Below are 22,730 nucleotides of genomic sequence, written 5' to 3'. Positions count from 1 at the left end.
TGTTAAATCAAACCACAGCTAGACAATATATAAAAAGGGGGGGGGGTACGTCTAACAGTAATGATTGATCAGAAAATTAAAAAGTTTATAATATCTGTGGTGTTTTGTTTAATATTAGGCAATTTAGCACAACCAAAAGAGAAGCTGATGAGGTCAAGAAAAAATATTTCAATTTGAAGCAGAGAGGTATTAAATCAACAACTCATCTTTATTTTCTACATGTATACCTTCATGGCTTATTAATACTAATAATTTATCATTATAGTATAAAGAACTTAGAAAGATTCAATTAAAGCTGCCATAAATTTTATTATATTTCCACTAAAAAAATATATACCTAATCAAAATGATGTCCACTGCTTTTTTAATCCTCACAAGTAACAATAAAATTATTGAAAATAAAAAAAACCCCACATATTAAATGCTCGGTTTTTTGTTCTATACCCAAAGAGAAGATTAACTTTATTAAACGATCTGCTAGAAAGACAGGTGGTGGGACAGCACCTCCCTCCTTGACCTCTGCAGAAGAAGCACTGGCCAATTCACTTGATGGGAGGCCAGTAGTTGAAGGCATTGAAGGAGGGATAGATACAGGTGGTACTTAAATGCATGAATCTATAACATTATCAAATACAAACTTGTCAGAATATCAGTTTAGTATAACTGGTAGTTTCATGATATCATTAACACTTTTCAGCCAATGAAGATAGCAGTATTGCTCCATGCAGCTCATTAGCGGATGCACCTACATGTAGTTCAATACATGTACCAGAAGTCTCTGAAAAAACCATTAAGAAGAGTAAGTGCCTCCAATCTTGGTGCACTAAAGTAAATTATATATATATATATATATATATATATATATATATATATATATATATAATATACCATGTGCAGATCTAGAAGGGTACCGCCCCCCCCCCCCCCCCCCCCAGAATTTGCAGAGTTATAAAAATGTATATATATATGATATATATATATATATATATATATATATATATATATATATATATATATATATATATATATACTACAGCAACTTAAAGTGACCATGGACCCCCCTAGAAAACGCAGACCCCTGTTAAATTGTAATGAAAGGTCATATATGTATGAAGCGTAAGAAATGAGCGATAACCCCTCACCCAACCCCCATGAAATAGGTTTTTCACCTTTGGGAAAGGGGTTTAGGTTCTTATTTATTTATTTTTTGGGGGGCTTGTCAAGAAATTTCTAGGTTGGTTGTTTTTTTGTTTGTTTTGTTTTTTTGTTTTTTTTTGTTATTTTTTTCGGGGGGGGGGGGGGAGGGCTGGAGTGGACCCCCCTTGGGAAAAATTCCTGGATCCACGTCTGATCTACCTGTACTTTTTGGTAAACTAGTTCACATTGTTTCATCTTCATATTTATATTTATCATCATGCATATTCATAAAAGTTATAACAGAAATGGTTGTTGTGCATGTACATTCGGGGCAACTTATCTAAATATGCTATAAGCACCTTTATATTATGTATTCTGCAAAAATACTGATGTTTTTGTAATTGCAGGAACAAGGCCAGCATCTTCAGAAAGGGACAAATTAATGACTGAAAACCTGAAATTAGACAATCAAAGACTGGAGGTAGAGGTTATGAAGCTGAGAAAAGAAACTGAAAAAAATTTCAGAGGAGATTGCCTACTTTAATATCAAGAAAATATATTATCAGTTAAAACTGCAAGCACAGTTTCAGATTCCTATTACTGAGCCTGAAATGCAGAATATTGACAGATCTTTTGCCCTCTCTCCTTCTCCCTCTTGCTCTCCCCCTCTCTAGTCTTTAAAGGAATTACAACATAAAGGCATAAATTAAATTATGCAACAAGAATTCATTATACATGTACTAAGAATATTGATATAGATGACTCTGAAGAGTCTATAGAAGTATTAAAGCAGTAGTTGTTTAATGTTTATATTGTACAAATAATTTTATTGGCACACACACAATAACAATAATTGAATAGCATTAAATATTATCTATGATCTTTGTCTACAATGTATAGGAGATTTTACAATGAAAATTAGCATGTCATAATTCACTTTGATTTGATAATCACCTAAAGTAATGAATTTCTGCATTTACAAAAAGTCTATAATGAATTTTACATTTAAGTGATTTTCTACAGGTATAAATCATTTATATTCAGCAAACACTAAGGGGTGAAATTTTACCTACTCGTTTTGCAAGTTTATTTGAAACTTAATGTTATTCTACTAAGATAGGATCTCAGATTGTAATGTAAATTTTAAACATTAAGTATCATAAGTCAACTACAAGCCAGCTGTGAGACTTTTCTGTTTTTGGATAATAACTGTAATTTTATCAAAAGTCTGTCTGATAGATACAGATGGTTTACCAAGTGCAAAAAGATATTGCAGTGTATATGTATACATGTATATGTATTTGATTAGTATTACAATGATTTTTATAAACTGACTTATTTCCAGAAAAAGCAACAGTGGTGATAACATAAATGAGATCCTTAATATATTTAATTCTTTATTGATCACCAATTTATAGTTTTCTTGTTTTTTTTTTCTAAATGAAATGGATATGTTTACAAGTATACTAATTTTCTTAAAGTTATGATTTGTATGCTTGTAGATATAAAAAATAACCTGAAACATAGTTTATTATAACATTTGTTCAATTTTAGCTATTGGTGATCCAGAGAGAGATTATAAATGTATAACATCATACATATCATATTTTCCTAAAAATATATGGTGAAAAAATTATGACACTTAGGATATTAAATGCAACTCAAAGTTAACAGAACATGAGAAATGGATTCATAAATAATTAAAAACAGGTTTAAAGAAGAGAGGTATTCATGTCTGCGATAAAAGAAGATAGGTGAACAAGGCGGTCGAAATGCCTATAGTGCGACAAACTTGAAGTGAAAAATGAAATCTCAATTATATCAAAATTTTCTTTGATATTTCATCTAACATTAAAGTATACTTTATGTAAAATCTACACAATTTACAAAAATCTCACTAAGTCTAAAATTATTTGCCTATTAATAGCATACACACACTAAAAAGGACAAAAAGGATTATTTTCTCATACTTTAACAAAGTTTTTCCATATGAGTGGGTCTTCGCTCTATTTTTTTAAAAGTTAACCCTAAAAGTTTGTATAAAAATATACAATTTTTGGCTTACAAAAACATGAATCAAAAACCCACTATACCTTGAAAGTATACTTTTTATGAAAAAAAAATTTGAATCTTCTTGAGAAATACTTGAAGTCCATTAAGTCAAGGGTCATATCACAAACATGATTTAAATGCCACCATTCATCAGGAGGTGTGTAGCATAGTGGTAAGCGTGTTGGTCTCAAAGCAATATGATACTCTGATTTTTCTTGCTAGGGTTCGAATCCCATGAATACCATATTATTTTTTAATAAGAGATTAAATTTTTTCCATATTTTTTTCTCTAAGAAAAGTTTTGTTTATATCATAATTTCATAAATTCCAACAGTGAGAACTTTACTTTAAATACTTAATGCACAAATTGAATCTGATTTTTTAAATATCTGAAGCTATAGGCATTCTGCACGCCTTATTCTCCCATCTCCTTATAATCTTTATTCAACTCAAGTTCTCTAGCTCACCTGGGTCAATCAATTGATTTTTTCTGATCATATTTTAATTTCCATTTACTTGTTATGATATCATTTTTGTAAATTGTTCACATTTTTGTCTTCTTCTCCAATTAAACCACAGAGCCAATATCAACCAAACTTGCCACAAAGTATCTATGAGTATATAAAGGGAATTCTAGTTTGTTTACTTAAAGTTCTGAAAATTTGATGGCATAATTTAAAAATCTTGGCCAGAAAAGTCAAAACACAGGCAAATATTTTCTTATATAAATTACATTAAATTTATATTTGTTGAAATGAAGGCTTTTCAAGGGAAGCATGGAACTGCAGTAAAAATCTTTGTTTTACATAGATACATGTAAATAGAGGAAACACACAGTGAATGGAAATTAAAGGGATAAAAGCTAGCTATGATGAAGTTAACTCATGTGAGCACTGTGGACCAGGCGAGGGCCTCTTGTCTATCAAATTGCCAATTTAAGGCTTAGAATTAAATTAGGAAACATGCATTGCCAAGCATTGACTAAATATCATATCCAATTACATGTCATGAAAGATGCTAACTAACCCTCCCTCCCCCCTTAGATGCAGTTGGCAAAATATACTACTATACATGGTGTATCAAATGTACAAATCAGTAAGAAGAATAAAAAAAAATATTTACAATATGCTGTCTCATGACCATCCCATCGTTTCGTCCTTGGAAGCGAAGACCATCGTCATTGACTGAATTAAGATTTCCATCTTCATTTGGCATCACATCACCTCTCTGGATCCCAATGTTGTGCAGGACAACGCAGGCTAAAATATACATGGCTGCCTGTGGGGGCTCTGTTGCCATTTCATGGTGTAAACACTGAAAACGATGCTTAAAAACTCCAAAGGTCTGTTCAATCAATACTCTGGTTCTGCACAACCATGAAAAATGAAGTGAAAAATGCTGCTCTGAATTTGTTAATTGATTCAGAATTGGGGTCATTAAGAAACTCCTGCATGGGTATCCTGATTCTCCCAAGAGTAACCCATCATGCTGTCTGAAAAAGAATAAATCAATTAAGTATTAAAAAAAAATAAATTATTTACTTGGATTTGAAAATTTTTGGTTATTTTCTTAAACAAAATGAAGATCTTAAAAATTTGGAGACCTGGAAACAGATTGGGCTGATAAGCAATGGTGCTTTTGATCCCTTTTCACACTTGATATGGTTCTCCTAATATTTCTTAATGAGAAAGTACTGTTAGGGGTAGATGTCTAGATCTTGAGAAAAAGGCACATTAATTTATATATATTAAAAAGTAAAAAAAGAAGCTTACCATTTTCAAACTGTGCACACAGCACAGGCTGTCGGAACACCCTACTGCCATGAACAGATCCAGGCCAACTTGCAACACAACTTGTTACTTTAAAAGTAGGGTCACAGCACATCTGTATACATATCAAAAAGTGTAAGGAAATTTCACAAATGACACAAACTTTATTGATTAGTAATTAGTTTCTGAAATGTGTATAAAAACAATATATCCAAGTCAAAAATGAGATGATTTCAGATGTACCAAGATGTTATTTTGGTCACTATGTATGCATTCTATTTTTTTTTTATATATACCATTCTTTTAACATGTTTCTAAAGAATAATAATATATAATTCTCATATTTTTCAATTTTACACTCATTAACTAAGGTTATCATTCTTCTGTTTACTCATATAAAATCTTGCTTATAATCTTACAAGATAATGATTTTCCAATGGAATAATCACATCAGATGATAAAACTATTCATACTTTTACCTGAACATTCAAAGAATGATAGTCCTTTCTGTTGACATAATCTGCTTTATTTAGTTTCGGCCTCCTAATTCTGATTTGAGTCCCATCCAAACATCCAAGAACATTTGGAAAACCTAAATTTCATTAGAATAAAGAATACATGTGTGACAGGTCTCTCTAAATAAATATTAATGCAATTATTTTATCAAAATAATAAGTATATAATTGTATAAAATATTAATCATACATTTCAATGATAGTTGAAGTTTGATAAATTATTTTCTTTCTCTCATATTTTTATTGAATATCATTAAAGTATTGAAAAATATGACTGTTTTTTCATTCAAAAGTGAGTACACAGTCCAGGATTGTTTTTTCTACAATAGACAAATATAACTTTCATTTAAGTATTTATATATTTATCTTTTTTTTTTTATTTATAAACATAGTAATGAATTAAAAAAGAATAAAGTGGTATTGAAGGTCTAATTTAGGGTTTCATTCACTTAGGACTAAAAATAACACTAAGACTCAAACTAATGAGAGTCAAAACGACAAGGTACAAAATTCCTGACGTCATTTTCAACAACTTTCGTTTTCTTACCTGCAATGGGAGAGAAAGCACGCTTTACAGATATGGCATCATTTCCAGTAGGGAATCTTACAAATCTCCGACACAGATTTGAAAGATGGGCAGCAATGTGGCGAATACATCTACCGGCCGTACTTCAAGATTTATTCAAAGAGTCCCCGATGAGCTGATGAATGGTACCAGTGGCCAAAAACCGCAGACATAGCAGCAGCTGCAACAGAGGTGGTAAGGGGTTGTTGCGTACTGTGGGTCTAGCAAGATCCGGCAGAAGTCCAAGAATAAACATGATGGTCTGAGGACGAAAACGATATCTCTCAAATACTTCGTCTTCTTCTAAATCTTCCAAAGGATTGGAACGGTCCCTGAATAACCTCGAACGCCTGTGTTGTTGTGCATTACGGTAATGCCAAACTAATCTCCTGTGAGCTGCCATTTTTGTTTACTACAGACGACACTTGCGATTGACTCTGAGAACGGTTTGGAGCATACTTGAAAAATCTTGAGTTTGTACTCCGTTGGAGTTTGAGTATGAGTGTAATAAATTTTTATAACCTCAACTTTGGAGTACGAGTATGAATTTGGAGTACGGAGTTTGAGTACGAATTTGAACTCCAAAAAGTTTTATAACCTCGGGGCCAGGTTGCAACCACTATAAGATACCGTTCACAATTGAAATGATTATTTTAATTGCGAATGTTATTTCAGTAGTAGTTGCAATGTAGTATTGCTTCTGAAATGCATTCACACCCACGATTGAGACAATTCTCCTTTTAATAATGGTTGTTATTTTCAAACTGGATGCAATGTAGAATTGTCTAGATACTTTCCCAACCACTTTTGAATAGTAATTTCAATAGTATTCCCTGTTTCAATAGTGTTTGCAATGAGGTGTAGTTTTTGAAATGAATTCTCAACCACTATTGAATAGCTATTTCAATAGTACTCAATATTGCAATGGGGATTAAAATGTGATATTGTTTTTGAAATGTTATCTCTACCACTATTGAAAAATTACATTTTATTTCAATAGTGGTCATCATTTTAATTGTGGTTATAATGTGCTGTTGATTTTGAAGTGCACTTTCAACCACTGTTTAAAAAATTATTATTATAATAGTGGTTGTTGTTTCAATAGTGGTTGGAAGAATGGTTACAGAACAGGAAAATAGTTTAAAACCTTTTTTTTAGAGTGCAAAACATACCATTAACAAACATAGGACGTCTAAACACAAAGTAAAAAATGTATAAAACATGATTTAGCCAAGACGTGGTATGGGAAGGGGGTGGTGGGTGGTACTAGTAACTTAAATTATTCCCTCTCGGTTACGTTTTAGGAGACGCATCATGACGTCTTTGTTGTGAGGAATAACAGATTTAAACGTAATATTTCACACTTCTTCGAAAGTATCATTCTATGAAGACGACTCCTATTAATGTTGGGGTTATTTATTTTGTCTGTCTGTATGTTTGTGTGTTAAACTGAAACAGTAGTGCAAATTTTCATCCAAATTTTATAGAGAAAGAAATTGGCAATAAGAGGGAGACATCTGTAATTTTTTTTGTTGTCTGCCTGTCCCTATATACTTTTTTGGAACACTTTAAGCCAGATTGCTGGTTTCAACATAACGCTTACAATTTCTGTCTAAATACTTTACACAGAGAGAAATGCGTTATATGCTATTCTTTCACTCCCGAGGTGAGCTGTAACTCAGAAAATGATGGATGAGCTTAACTTGGTTACAGATAATAAAATGAAGTGAGCCATTATAATGTAATTTAAGAGAATATAAATTTATATACGGAAAAATTTGTACAGACGTAAAAATATTGCAAACGTGTAAAGTTGACATTACCTTGTCCCAGTTGTTTATGTCGCTATAAATCCACCCTGGACTCTGAAGAAATTTATTCTCTGTCGTTGTTCTGTTTTCGTAATTGATTTCACAATAATTGGCACCTTTGAAATAACTAACCATAAAGCTGTATCTATCAAACGAATTAATCATTTTTCTGTCCATTCTGTAGCAATAGTGTAAGCCGATGTATCCGTTTTGTAAAATTTGAACAACATGACGCACGCAAAAATTGAACAGAAAGAGTCTTCCCACATTTCTTCTTAACATATTTTTTTCCGAATAAAAAATTCCATCGTGCGTTTTCTTAGAAAATATCAACGTTGCAAGTATACTGTGCGTGGCTTTATAGTTAATTTTTAGTAAATTTCACACCGTCGTATATTTTTTGCAAAGATATGACATCAATTAGCACATTAATATTTTAATCGTTTTATAATGATAAAAAACATTTAAAATATAATTTGTTGAAATACTGTGTTGGTCTCCGGAGATCAATTAAAATTGATCAGTAGTTGTAATGAAGAACTGTCAATTGTTCAATGCACATTAGCTGTTTACCATTTCCCAATTGTATAATCAAACAGTACAATTCATTTATAGAGCAAAGATTATTTTTTCCTAAATTTCTGTGTTTAAAGAGGTTGAAGATATCAAACATGTATAAATCTCTAAAACCATCAGAAACAATGCAGATTTGGAGCAGAGCAAACACGGTCCACAAGCACTTGGGAGCTGGACCCCTCTTTCCAATTTTTTTTTATTTTGGATCGACACGCCTTCAAATGATACATACATCTACAAAAACAAAGGAGTTGATAGAGATGGGATAAGAAAACTTCCGAATTATCATATGGTGGACTCCCCTTTCAAAAATTCCTTGATCTGCCTATGTGTATATATATGTGTAATATATATAACATATTAACTTTTATCATCTTTAAAATACACGGTGTTAATACCCGGTACATTTTATAAAACAACTTTGATATGAAATTGTGAAAAAAAATCTATCAATGCTTTACATTTTGCAGAGAAGCCAGAGACAAATACAAGGGATGTCCCTACAAAAGGAGAGGCTGAACTAATTGCATGAACCCTTAATGTCAGTTTAAGACAAATTCTACAGAAGTGTTAAAATTAGGTGTTCATCCTAGGAGTGAAGGATATCGATTTTATGATGTTCACCCCTCATCCACGTTGAGGTACATCTAGATTGGAAAGGGAATATTATTATTTTGAACTCTTTCTCACTTTCTCTACTGAAATAAGGGTCACTTTTATCCATATGCTGAAAATATTTCACGAAATGCCAGGAATGAAGACCAACAAAGCAAAAACGAGGCCATGGCAGCACAGACATCTGCTGAAAATACAAGAGATGAGGTGGAATGCATCAGTCTCATGGTAATCTTAGTTATATTAAGTGTCCAAACGTTTACTATCTAGTTCAATTTTACGTTTAAGATACAGTTAATATGTCCACATATGAAATGAGAACAAGGCAAAAGAGAGCAATCACAGCTTGTCCAGAAATTATGTGATCTTTTTTATGGAACAGCAACATGGTACTGGAGAAGCTTCAGGTAGTTTCAATTCAAGTGTGACATGGTGTTCATGTGGGTGGGAGATAAGATTTATGAGGACATGAACATCTGCTGCAGGCAATCTCATGCATTACCTCAAAGCCTGAATTTCGCAATCTGTGCTTGAGGCAAGGTGTGCTGGAAAAGCTATTGGAGCTTCCAAACCAACCAGGACCCTAGTTTTTAGCTCTACTGGTCAGAGACCAGAAGAGCTTATGCGATAGCTCTACTGGTCAGAGACCAGAAGAGCTTATGCGATAGTAAGGTGTCCGTCGTCCATCTGTCTGTCCGTCTGTCTGTAAACAATTTTTCAAAACGCTACTCCTCCTACAGTTTTGGTCCGATTTCAATATAACTTGGCACAGAAGTAGACTACACTAAGATACATAATTTAGTGCATCGGTTTTTGATTCCGATGGACGGTGTTGCCATGGTTACTAAAAATAGAAATTTCTGTGAAATTCCTTTAAAACGCTTCTCCTCCTACAGTTTTGGTCCAATTTCAATATAACTTGGCACACAAGTAGACTACACTAAGATACATAATTTAGTGCATCGGTTTTTGATTTCGATGGACGGTATTGCCATGGTTACTAAAAATAGAAATTTCTGTGAAATTCCTTTAAAATGCTACTCCTCCTACAGTTTTGGTCTGATTTCAATATAACTTGGCACACATGTAGACTACACTAAGATACATAATTTAGTGCATCGGTTTTTGATTTCGATGGACGATGTTGCCATGGTTACTAAAAATAGAAATTTCTGTGAAATTCATTTAAAACGCTACTCCTCCTACAGTTTTGGTCTGATTTCAATATAACTTGGTACACATGTAGACTACACTAAAATACATAATTTAGTGCATTGGTTTTTGATTTCGATGGACGGTGTTGCCATGGTTTTTAAAAATAGAAATTTCTGTGAAATTCCTTTAAAACGCTACTCATCCTACAGTTTTGATCTGATTTCAATATAACTGCACACAAGTAGACTGCACTATCATACATAATTTAGTGCATTGGTTTTGGATTTTGATGAACAGTGTTGCCATTGTTACTATAAATAGAAATTTCTGTGAAATTACTTTAAAACACTACTCCTGCTACAGTTTTAGTCTGATGGTTACTTAAAATAGAAATTTTTGTGAAATTCCCATAAAACGTTACTCCTCCTACAATTTTGGTCTGATTTCAATCTAATTTGGCACACAGTTAGAATACACTACGATACATAATATGCATTTCTGTTTTTTTATTTTGGTGAATGGTGTTGTCATGGTTACTAAAAATAGAAATTTCCGTGAAATACTTTCAAAACGCTACTCCTCCTACAGTTTTCGTTTGATTTCAATTTAACTTGGCACAGAAGTAGACTACATTAAGATACATAATTCTATTTATTGTTGCATGTTGCAAAGTTTCAAATCCAAGTGCTACTTTTCTTTTGTTATACGTACAGACCAGTAGAGCTACAGTCTCATCAGAGACTTCTGGTTCCAAGTTCATATTTAGAAATCAAGCATACAGAAATTTCATATTGTGGCAACATGCTTGGTGATGGAAGACGCATTCCAGTACCAGTTTGTGGTTAGCATATAGTGCGCCTTAGGTTCCTACAGACAAAGGACAGTACACTGGGTAAAATTCTGCGTGACTGAGAAAGAACTACGTATTTGCAATTGTTTAAGCATGGTATTGGTTTTACTCATATGATAAATCGTTGAAACGATTAATTTTTGCTGAATTATGTTATTTCTCATGTGTCATTGATATCCAAGGTGTCATTTCAGAAATCAAGCTACAAGAGTTTTTTTTCATATAAATTACCAACCAAAATTCAGCATGTATTACCTTACTTTTTCCTGCTTTTCATACATGCTAAGAGAGTCTTAGGCCGAGAAGACCTTAAACTTGTGCCTTTGTCAATGTTTGTATAGGTGTACAAAGGTTTACCGTATATCTCTCTTAAGCACACAGACATCAGTTCTAAATATAAGAAAAGGAAATAGACTGTATATATGTTGAAGTGATGTATAGAAACATAATAGCTGGACTGCTATAGGAAGAAAAATAATATACTAAAACAACTGATGTGGAAAAAATAGCATTTAAAATCTATGTCAGCATTTAATCCTAATTTATTTTGTTACTCCATAAAAAATTTAATAATGAAAAGATCCTTCCTGGAATATTTTTGAAATCTTTTGGACACTTCTTCTCGTAGGTGTGTCTTGACACCTGTGCTTGAGCATAAGGTTCACCATTCTCTCCGACACGCACTGCCCTTCGTACCTGGTTGTTGTAGTCTTTGCTGATGAATCTTTCTGCAGCCACTTTGCACCTTCTGGATGTTGAAATCCTTATGGATTATGTTATATTAAGTATATTACAGTACTTCTTCTTTGGTTGAAATTCCAAATTTTTCACCAAAAAAATGCATCAAAAACTGTTTTTATGTCAGTGCCATTGAAATTAAAATGGAATTCAACATAAATCAATCAAGTGACTTTGACTTTTACCTGTATCAATTAAACTTGACAGATGATCGAAATATGATAACGGTTAAGGTACAAGCAATACCTGTACTGAGTCAAAAAGCAGATAAATATTGATTTATCTTCCTAACAAACCTTGTTTCAAAGGTGCATAAATTATTTTTTTGACTTTCTGTTGAAATATTATTGATTCCTTTTAAAACGAAATATCCTCAAATTCTATAATCAATCTTCTTTATAATTATCGCCCGCGTGGCGCTGTTGTTAGAGCGTCTGCTCTAGAGTCGCGAAGTAAGGAGTTGATCCTTACGTCGCGGGTTCGAATCCCACTGTGGGACGTGGAGACCGGTCCTTCGGATGAGACCGTATAAACCGAGGTCCCGTGTCGCCGTAGGTGCTGGTACGAAAGATCTCTCACTGCTCAATGGCCGTAAGTGCTGAGTATAGGACAAAATTTGCAGCTCTCCACCGCCAAGTGGTGGCGTCTCCATATCAGTGAAAAATTCTCGAGAGGGACGTTAAACAACAAACAATCAATCTTTATAATTATATTTTCAAGAGATAATTAATAGGGCTAACATATTTTACATTACTTTCCTCCGGGCCAAATATTTTTGTTGTTGACATCGAACAATATTGCCATCTATCTCTTCAAATGTTCATTTGTGTTCCCTTGTGAAGTACTGCAACACCACCAAAAATGATTCATCATAGGTCTGGTTCAAGGAAGGGGTGCTTTGAAAGTTGAACGCATTGCGAGATCCCCTAAGGTAGATGCCAGTCTTTTGGATTTGTGCCATACATCTAAACTATGTTGCAGATGTTGACAGGGCTAAGATATGGAAAATAAATGGTTGTTTTCAATAAAAATAATTCAATTGAAATGTTAACTGTGGTAACAAATGTAATACGGTATAACAAAACTCGTTTGAAAAAACAAAACAAAACATATTAACATGACCTGAGCAAGCTGAAAATGGTTGAGAATAATACAATTATATTTGGGAATTTACCAGTAAGAAAGAAATAACAAGTGCATGAATTTATTACGGTAAATTGAATACTTATTAAAAACAGAAATAACTGTTTTACTGGCATCAGATATGACTTCCCATACCACAATTGGTGAGTGCAAAATAAGGAAATTGAGGCATCCTTCTCTGAAAAGTTTTTTTCCAGTCTTTGGCTTCTCTTCTCAACCACCCTTGAGTCTCTTACCTCTATATTAATGATAATTTTCTTATCAACATCCTTAAAGACAGCAGAAGACCCGTTTGCACAGAAACCTAGGGGGAAAAAAGAAATCAATATGAATCTCTCTCTTCCCTCTCCTTTAACAGAACACAATATCTTTTTAAGGATGAATTCTTCTCATATTTCTTATAATGGCAGAATCTTGATTTTCTGAATACTCAATATTCAGACTGTTAACACTATTTTAACATCCAAAAACTTTGGTGTCATCGGCCTTGATTTTCAGTCAAGGTCATTTGAAACTCAGTCCTAAAAACAGTACTTTTACACAGAGAACTTTTGAAATTTATGCATATGAATAAATTTTGCTGACTGAAAAAATATCTTTCACCACAAAATTAAAGTTGTTACTTATTTTTGATGACTAATTCATATGAAATGAGCTGGTGAAAAGATAACATGAAATCCTTTATATTCAATAAATACATTTAATCCGAATTTCCTCGATATATTTTCAAAATTCTCAGTTTTCATGAATTCACATGAAATTTCATCTCAATTTTTACAATTGACCATATAATGTCAAATATTTAGATTTTTGTTTGATGAATATTCAAAGGTTAAAGATTAATTTACAAGTTAAAAAAGATATAGTAATCAGGCAAATTATCGAAAAAAAATTAGCCCGAATTTGCTCTATACTTTCTGAAATCTTCAATTTACAGAGTGTTTTTAATGTCTATAAGAAAGATTTTTAATCATCAGAAATATATCAATTTGGTGTAATTGTGACATAAATACATTCATTTCTACCAGTTATACATTCTATTTTTATGGTATTTTACACTAATGATATACAAAATATTCATTTCGAATTTTCTCCGTCATTTTATTCTTATGAATGTTATGTTTGACAACTTTATAAAATACATCAATTTTCTAGTGGCAATTACAGAATAATTATCACATACATTTTTCACATGCACAGGACTAGTTCAAAGCAACTTAACCTTCAATATAACCAGGAATAAATAATAAACCTTCCAAAAAGTTATGAGAAAAATCATATATAAAATTTTCATAGACTAGAAAAGATTTCAATACATTATTTATGACATAAACATGAAATCAATATACATGTATAGTGAACATGCCATTCAATGCTTAATATATGAATATCAGAGGGACTAATATACATGCCTATACATGTATATGTAGTTATATACATATAGGTCCCTGGTATTATGTTATTATTGGATATTTTACATTTGTAAACTGAGTTTAGAAAACAAGCAAATTCAAAGAATTGTGGTCCCCCGCTTTCGATGTCTTAGTGGATGAGATGCAATTATTTATGGCATATTGTAACTGTCTTGTTTGTTTGTTCTGTCTTATCTGTGCATCATACAAAAAGACATAAATTATTGAATTAATAACAGTTATGGCAAAGACTATAGCTTCTCAAAACTACATCAAACTTCAAGATCAAGGTCACGAGGTCAAATATCATAATAAAATCCAAAAGATCTTCTCACAAGCGATGCACATGTAAAAAAAAAATATATATCAGAAACCAGAGTATACAATCAGAAAGGTCTTGAAACAGGTAATGAACATGTCAAATGTAAATACCATATCTTCTCTCAATCAAATGTTATTAGCAATGATAAACTTTTTAAAAATTAGGTCAAACTTTAAGGTCAAGGTCATGGGATTAAAAATCATAGTACATTTGGAAATGCTTGTCACAGGTAATGCACTTGTCAAATATGAATGCCCTATCTTTGCTCCTTCAAAAGTCAGCAAACCGATGAAATGTTTGAAAATTAGATCAAACTGGAAGGTCAAGGTCACGGGGTCAAATATCATAGCATATTCAGAAACATTTTGACACAGGTAATGCACTTGTCAAATATGAACACCCTATCATATGTCATTCAAAAGTAATCATCAAATATAAAATTTTTGAAATTTAGGTCAAACATGAAGGTCAAGGTAAAGGGGTCAAAAATTATAGCATGCTCGTAAACACTTTGTCACTACTAATGCACATGTCAAATATGAAAGCCCTAACCATTCTAAATCAAAAGTTATAAGCAAAGATAAAAATTTTGAAAAGTAGGTCAAACTTCAAGGTAATGGTCATGGGGTCAAAAGTCATAGTACATTTGGAAAGGTATTCTTACAGGTAATGTTCATATTTAATATGAAAGCCCCATCTTTTCTCATTTAAATTTAATGACCAGTTTAAAGAAATGTTAATTTTTTTTAAAGTAGGTTAAACTTCAAGGTCAAGGTCACGGGGTCAAAAATCATAGTATAATTTCGAAAGGTCTTGTCACAGGTAATGAACAGGCATAATATGAAAGTCCTATCTTTTCTCATTCAAAAGTTATGACCAATTTAAGGTAATGTTAATTTTTTTGAAAAGTAGGTCAAACTTCAAGGCCAAGGCCATGGGGTCTAAATTCACAGTATATTTGGAAAGATCTTGTTACAGGTAATGTACATGTGAAATACAAAAACCCAATCTCTTCTCACTCAAAAGTTATGGCCAAGGTTAAAGTTTTTGTGACAGACAGACCGACAGATGAATGAGATTTAATGTCCCCTCCCTTTCCCTAAAGCGAGGGACAATAAATACCTACACACATTTATAAGTATATAGTTTGTTCAGCACCAATAAATATAACTCCTCAATGTGATTATATATTGCGTAAAATTTGCTGGAGTTTTAAGATAACAAAAAAGCCATCTATGACAATCATCTTTGCCTGAAAATGACATCCTTGAACTTTGAAACATTAATATGCATGCAGCTATCAAACTTAATTCCACATTTAGATGCAAAATACTTATTCAAGGATAAAATTTCTTTTTGAGCATTTGTAGCACAAACATTTAAGACCGCGGAACATTAACTGGCAAAATTGGAAATATGCAGCTTACGTCATTTCTATCTGTTACAATCAAAACATTTAATGATAGACAATGGAATAGGTGGGTACAATTTGGCACGGACGTCCGAGAAAACATTGGATTGAAATTCTAGTTTGAAAATCATTTTCAATCCACCTCAGCTACGCTAGAAGGCAATGCGTTACTGATTGACCCAGAATACAAATAATTTCAATTTCGGACTATTTTGAAGCTTGAATATATAAATCAGATTTTCTGACCAGTGCTTTTAAAGAAATATAAAGGAACATATATTTGATTTCTGTTAGGTATGTGCATACATGTGTTGGGGGGGGGGGGGTGTATGGAGGGGGCTGAACGATTTTGGAAATAAAAAAGTTTTTTTTTTCTAAGTTTGGACAACCCCTCCCAAGTTTTTGATTGTCAAACATTTTTCAGTGAAGACAAAACTAAAAAAAAAATACCTCTTGTCACCCTAGAGAAAAACATATTTTGTCATGTGAAGGCATGATCTGACTGGACAATTTTTTACCCCCCTCCCCCCCCCCTTCTAGAATCGAATCTGAAAAAATAATCTCTGTCTTCTATGACTTACGTGTCCTTAAAATTATAGGCTAAAACTCATATAAACAATGATAAATATGAATTTCAAACAACATGTATTTGGGAATTAAAATTATTTGTCTTTTGGATCATACAATCACACTCTGCGCTTGAAAACAGCTCAGGTGGATTGAAAATGAATTTCAAACTAGAATTTCAATCCAATGTTTTCTCGGACGTCCGTGCCGAATTGTACCCGCCCATTTCATTGTCTATCATTACATGTTTTGACTGTAACAAATGGAAAAGACGTACGCTGTGTTAAGGCTGTCCGAAGGCTTAATATGTATTAGATATATACTATTTTAAGTTGAGCTATGTTTTGATTTCAATTTGTAATCTATGTATACATACACAGTTAAGTTGTAAAGAGAGTTGAATAAGGTATTATAAAAAAGCATTTTTGTGATGTCACATGACTGTGTTGATCACGTAACGGACACTTATAAATTTTCTTAAATGTAGCACAAAAATCGCATTGGCACAAGTGAAAAATAAAATTATTGTGAACGGCTTGTTACATAAATTAATTAAACATATTCTTGGGTATATAAAAAGTGCTGGGGGCAAGTATGAATTTTATTTATTTAGAAAATATTTCACGAGAAATTCAACTTACCCATATACAAGGGGTCATTTTCCACTCTTCATCGCAATTTATACAAAATGGGATAAATTGCATACAATCCCCCAGCAAAATTCAGTTACAGGACATATTTCTCTAGTAGATTCACCCAGAATATCTTTAATTAATCCTTATTATTCACTTGTGCCAGTCTTATATATATAAGATTTATGAATTCTAAGTCTGTCTACGGGCGTGTATGGGGGAGCATTTCACATTCTTTTTTTGGAATTATTTGAATACGTACATGTTAGGCAAGAAAAAGTAATAACGATATTATACTGCAAATATTCACCATCATAACAGCCTTAAAACAATGATCTAGAAACATGAATTAAACATCAACGTAGAAAATTCTACATGTGATGTGAAAGGAATGTAAAAGTTATGACACTGTCCCCGTCATTTTTGCAGTGACATGACGTCATACGCCATTATGACGTCATATGTAGATAGTTCAGAGAAGTTACCACGGCTGGTACACTGTGACATTCTTCGGAAAGCCTTATCCTAGCTGCGTAAGCTGTACATTTCCAATTTTGCCAGTTAATGTTCCGCGGTCTTATTGATCAGTGTCAATAACTTGTATTGAAATTGAATTAAAAATTACCTCTTGAGGGTTTCTACTGCAAGTACATGTATATGTAGTTCATTTGTAAAAATCTAAATTTTAACCCAGCCACTACCAGCAATTTTGTTCGGCATGCTCTTGCTTAAAATCACCCTTTAACTAAATGTTCTAAAGCAGGCACATTTTTATGCATTCCAGAACTGTATTTTAAGATTTTAACTGTATTTGAAAATGTAAAGCAACTCAATACATAGAGCTAGGTATATATCATTTACAAGTTGTTGTAATTCCAGTACATGTAAATCTTCACATTGTAATCTAATGAAAGATAATGCTTGAAAAATTCACTCTGGGAGTAAGATTTCAAATCTGAATCAAAGATTTTGTAAAGTAATCACATTCTACAAATCGTGCACTGTATCGAGTATTTGGGAATCAAATATTTAAACATTATATTATTATAAATAAAACTATTTTTGACTGAAAGTTTCTGAAAAAAATCAAGAATGGAATCATGCAACAAGCAGCAGTGACTTTGATAACATGCATTGACTTCCACATTTCTACAAAAACATTTCTTTGATCAGATAAATATTTACTTCCTGCTTCTGACATGATATATTCTGAGAAAATCTCTTTTCCACAGACAGCCATCATTCATTTGATGTGAGAATTTCTTGCTGAACATGTGTCCACCTGGTGAAAATCCAAATTTTTTGTTGACCTTTAATTTAAAGAAAAGTAATATATTTTACATAGCAGCACAGATGCTGCATTACATGATAGTTAGATAAAGTTGTGTCCATATTTCTTATACATGTACATGTACCTCAATAGTCCATCTGCCAGCACTCCTTGCTCAATCATCCTGCATTCTGACCTCCAGTCTTTTTTCTAGTCTAGGGTAAAGTAGGGTTGTTTTTCTGCTAAGAATTAAACATGAACATCCTTTAGACTATTTTTTTAAATTAATGGAAATTGATTATAAGATTAAACAACTTATCTCATCTGTATTTCATTTACTGATTTATTTTAATAGATTCTACCACATGTATAATCTCTTATATTATAGTGTATTGGATATAAATAAATAGACATTTTTTATCCTAACAGTACAGAAAAGTAAAAAAAAAACAATAATATAAATAGTTTTTTAACAATAATGTTTCATTTTGCTCTATTTATTAGACAACTGTGTGTTTCAATATTATTGATATTTCCACATACAATATCAAGTTATTTTTCCGTTTGATTTGTACCCAAGCGGATCACCTTACTTTTATAATAACTTGATGATTGTTGTCTCTTGAACAAAGTAGGCTTGTTACAAATATAAAATTTGTTGTAATTATATACAAAAAATGCTATTTTTGTGAATTATTATTCATAAACCTGACGAACACACGAAATGTATCCTCTTCAAATGTTGACAAGTCGCGGGAATAAGCAGACGAAATATTGATAACAGATCTATAATTTCCGTGCGAATTCCCATAAATCAATACAAACCAGCATGTAATTGAATTCAATTCCAAAATTATAAAAATCTTCAGACATATATAACTAACTTACATGCTCACTGCACACGACATGACATCAGACGAGGCAACGTGGATCTGCAATCTTGCACGTTTGTGACCTTCAAGTTCAAGCTTCCCTTTTGGCTGATCGGAATGCCCCGGGCATAAATAACTATGATTTAATTTGTCATAACTGTCCCTGGGCTTTTGCAATGCTTCGATACTGTTCACAGTTTGTAGAATTTACAAAACAACCCTCTCGGGGTTTTGTACGGAAAATGATCTGTACATGTTGACATTCCGTCATTCGCTACCGAACTGCGAATATTAACTGCGATTGTCGCAAATCAAAGAAAATATTACGAAAAATTTATTAATTTCAAAAGAAATAGATTCAACATTACTTAAACTGACAAATTAACTAATAGTTTTTCCTTCAGTATAACTAAATATGAATTTAGCATTTTACGACTTGCATAATTTATGGAGACCCATTGACGACGTAAAATGCTGACAAGAATCCATCCTTAATAATTCTACTTGCACAAAGTGCGAGTTGAATATATTGTTGCATGATGTTTGAACAATTATAATATATTGCAATCGTTTTTGAAAGTAAATGTTTTCATCTCATTTTAAGATGAATCTAGTGCACAAACAGAAAAATTATAAACTTGTAACAAACAAGATCACAAGAGAGCCATTATAAGTATGTTATATTATTCATCTTTTCAAACAGGGTAATTTTTTTTTATCTTGGAATAATAATATGTCTCCGAATTTATCTAACTGTTGGTTTTTGATGTAGAACACACGGTAGAAGCAGATTTGCTGTTGAAATTTGCCGTAAACTCTTATCTATTGGAGATTGTAATATCAGGTTGGACTCTGTCTTTTCTTGTATATAAAATGTGTTTGTGTACGTGTTTTATATTATTCATAACTTTATTCTTCTTTGATCTTATTTTGTACTGGGAAATATGTGTCTACTTTTATGTGTTTGTTGAAATTGTTCTACGTTTTGTAGTCATGCCAGGCGCATGCGTCCGATCCGAGTCTTCCGTTGCATGACTAGCAATTTTTTCTACTACAGATTTCATAAAGAAATAACTTACGGAGAACGAAAATGTATACAAATACATATTCACTAGGACCACTGAAAACACTTACTAATATTTTTACAGCTGGAACATCGTTTAAATCCAACGAATAGCTTGAAAAACCCGACCATGTTAACACCTCCATGTTCTTAGTGCAGCAGTTTCAAAATACGACGTCACGCATACTCTGTTTTCCCGAACTTTTTAAAGCAAAATGGCGATTAGCATTGTAAGTAATATTACTACAGCCCGGAGGACCGGGCTGCTCTATACATAAAAGTTAAAGTTTTGGTGTGTGGGAGAAATTATTCAGAATTAAAGGTAAACTAAACATTAAAGAGATTATACATCAGAATGTTCTTTCCCATTATACAGTCCCTGAAACGTTCTACTTTCCAATTTTTCCATTCGCTCACCGTTCGTTCAGCGTGCGTTCACCGTTCGTTCAGCGTGCGTTCACCGTTCGCTCTCCGTTCACAGTTTTGCGTTCAGCGTTCACCGTGCGCTCGCGTTCACCGTTCGCTCTTCGTTCGTTCATTTTGCGTTCACCTTGCGTTCAGCGTTCACTCATCGTTCAGTCTTCAGTGTCAATCGGAACTCCGAAGTGAAAGGACTTATTTTTTTTAAGTAAGGATTTACAGGTTCTGAATTTAATAAATAACATAGTGTGTTTAAAGAATCATTATTTCATGAAAAAAATATATTTATTTTTATTATTTTAACTTCGCTGTTAGGTTACTTATAAAATTTATCTGGAAAATAAATGTTGTTATAAGTACATGTATGTACCTATGTAGAACGATGCTGAAAAATTAAATTTAAATACGGGGCAAAATACTCATACTTCAAGCACTGGAACATTTTGTTGTTATGTTAAAGACGACAAATCGTTAATGGATAGATAATAATCGAAGTCAATTTACCAACTGCAGCAAAAATACGAAAATATTTATTTCTATCACATTTTTTTTCAAATAATACAGAAATACATGTTAGAACTTGTTCTGAGAATGATAAACAGTACTGCGGATATCCAGTTAATTAAATATCTTTAGAACGAATTAAATTGACAGTGTGGTATAAAAAAAATATTTGTTTAAAATGTAATACATAAAAGAATTTTTTTCTACTTTACATATATAGAGTCTTTAATTAGAGATAGAGAAATGCCTTATTAACATGATTATCATTTATATAATCAAGGTGATTCTCCAGTAACGATATTTTTCACCGTAACTTTATATGTTTGTCATTCGATATTATTAAGAGCCCCCCCCCCCCCCTCTTTCCCCTAAATCGGTTACTTAGTTAATATTTCCAGTATATTTTAATTAACATTTAAAAAGAAGTTATTGTGTTTTGCAGCACAAAAATTTCAGTCTCAAAACAAACATGCATCTAAACAAAGTCATTAAACAATAGTAGTTCAAAATATACATGTGTGATATTTTAAATTGGCATGGAGTGTGTTACAAATTCAAGCGGCTTAATTATTCCAAGTATTTATTCCCAATGTATTTTATTTATTTTTTTTATTTATTTTTAGAAGTGTTGGAATCAGATCTAGAAATGATAAGAAAAAATGTTGAAACTTCTTGGAAATACTAACACTTTGCCTTCGGTGTGACGAGACTTTCACACCTGCACAGTGTCGAATGATTTTGATTGACAGGTCAAGCACGTGGACTTCGTGTGAACTTGAAGCAGGAAAATAGAAACCGATTATGACTGTAAAACAAATGGATTTGTTGATTAAAAAAATGGTAACTTTCACTGCCTGATATATTTAAAAAAATAAAAAAAAAAATAGAATTTTTGTTTGATATAGGTACAAACATTTGAGGAAGGGAGGGGGGCTAAAACCGAATCTCTCTCTCTCTCTCTCATTTGTTTAATAAAAACTATGACAGCATATTAATTAAATATCAAGTTGTGAAAATTTAATATATAAAAAATAATAGGATTGCCTCTTTGTATCATCTTGTCCGACTATAATCACGGCCGGGAAATGTCTACAGATACATGTAGAAGTCTGCTCAATAAATCATCATAAGAAATAAAACTGACACATATAAATATATCACTGCATTAAAATCTTAAAATACGAATGTATTTCTGCAACACGTCAACATACCTTTGTAAAATATTTTTTTTTCTCATTATTTTACACAGAATCGCCTTGTATGGTTGTTACAACCGTTGTAATTCATTCTATAAGTCCGTAGTTTTCTCTTCTAAAATCCACATTATTTGT

The 22,730-nt window shown here is 32.3% G+C and overlaps 1 pseudogene; it reads left to right on the top strand.

Annotated features, from left to right (window-relative positions):
* Window positions 1-6,181: 6,181 nt before the first annotated feature.
* LOC133199261 (uncharacterized) lies at window positions 6,182-11,041 on the top strand (annotated as a pseudogene).
* The last annotated feature ends 11,689 nt before the right edge of the window (window positions 11,042-22,730 follow it).

The sequence above is a fragment of the Saccostrea echinata genome, unplaced genomic scaffold (genome assembly GCF_033153115.1).
Source record: "Saccostrea echinata isolate AGI-Se365-2 ecotype Australia unplaced genomic scaffold, CSIRO_AGI_Sech_v1 ptg000033l, whole genome shotgun sequence".
In the NCBI taxonomy this organism is placed as follows: domain Eukaryota; kingdom Metazoa; phylum Mollusca; class Bivalvia; order Ostreida; family Ostreidae; genus Saccostrea; species Saccostrea echinata.
Note: the sequence above shows the minus strand (reverse complement) of the source record. Positions and strands in the feature narration are given on the sequence as shown.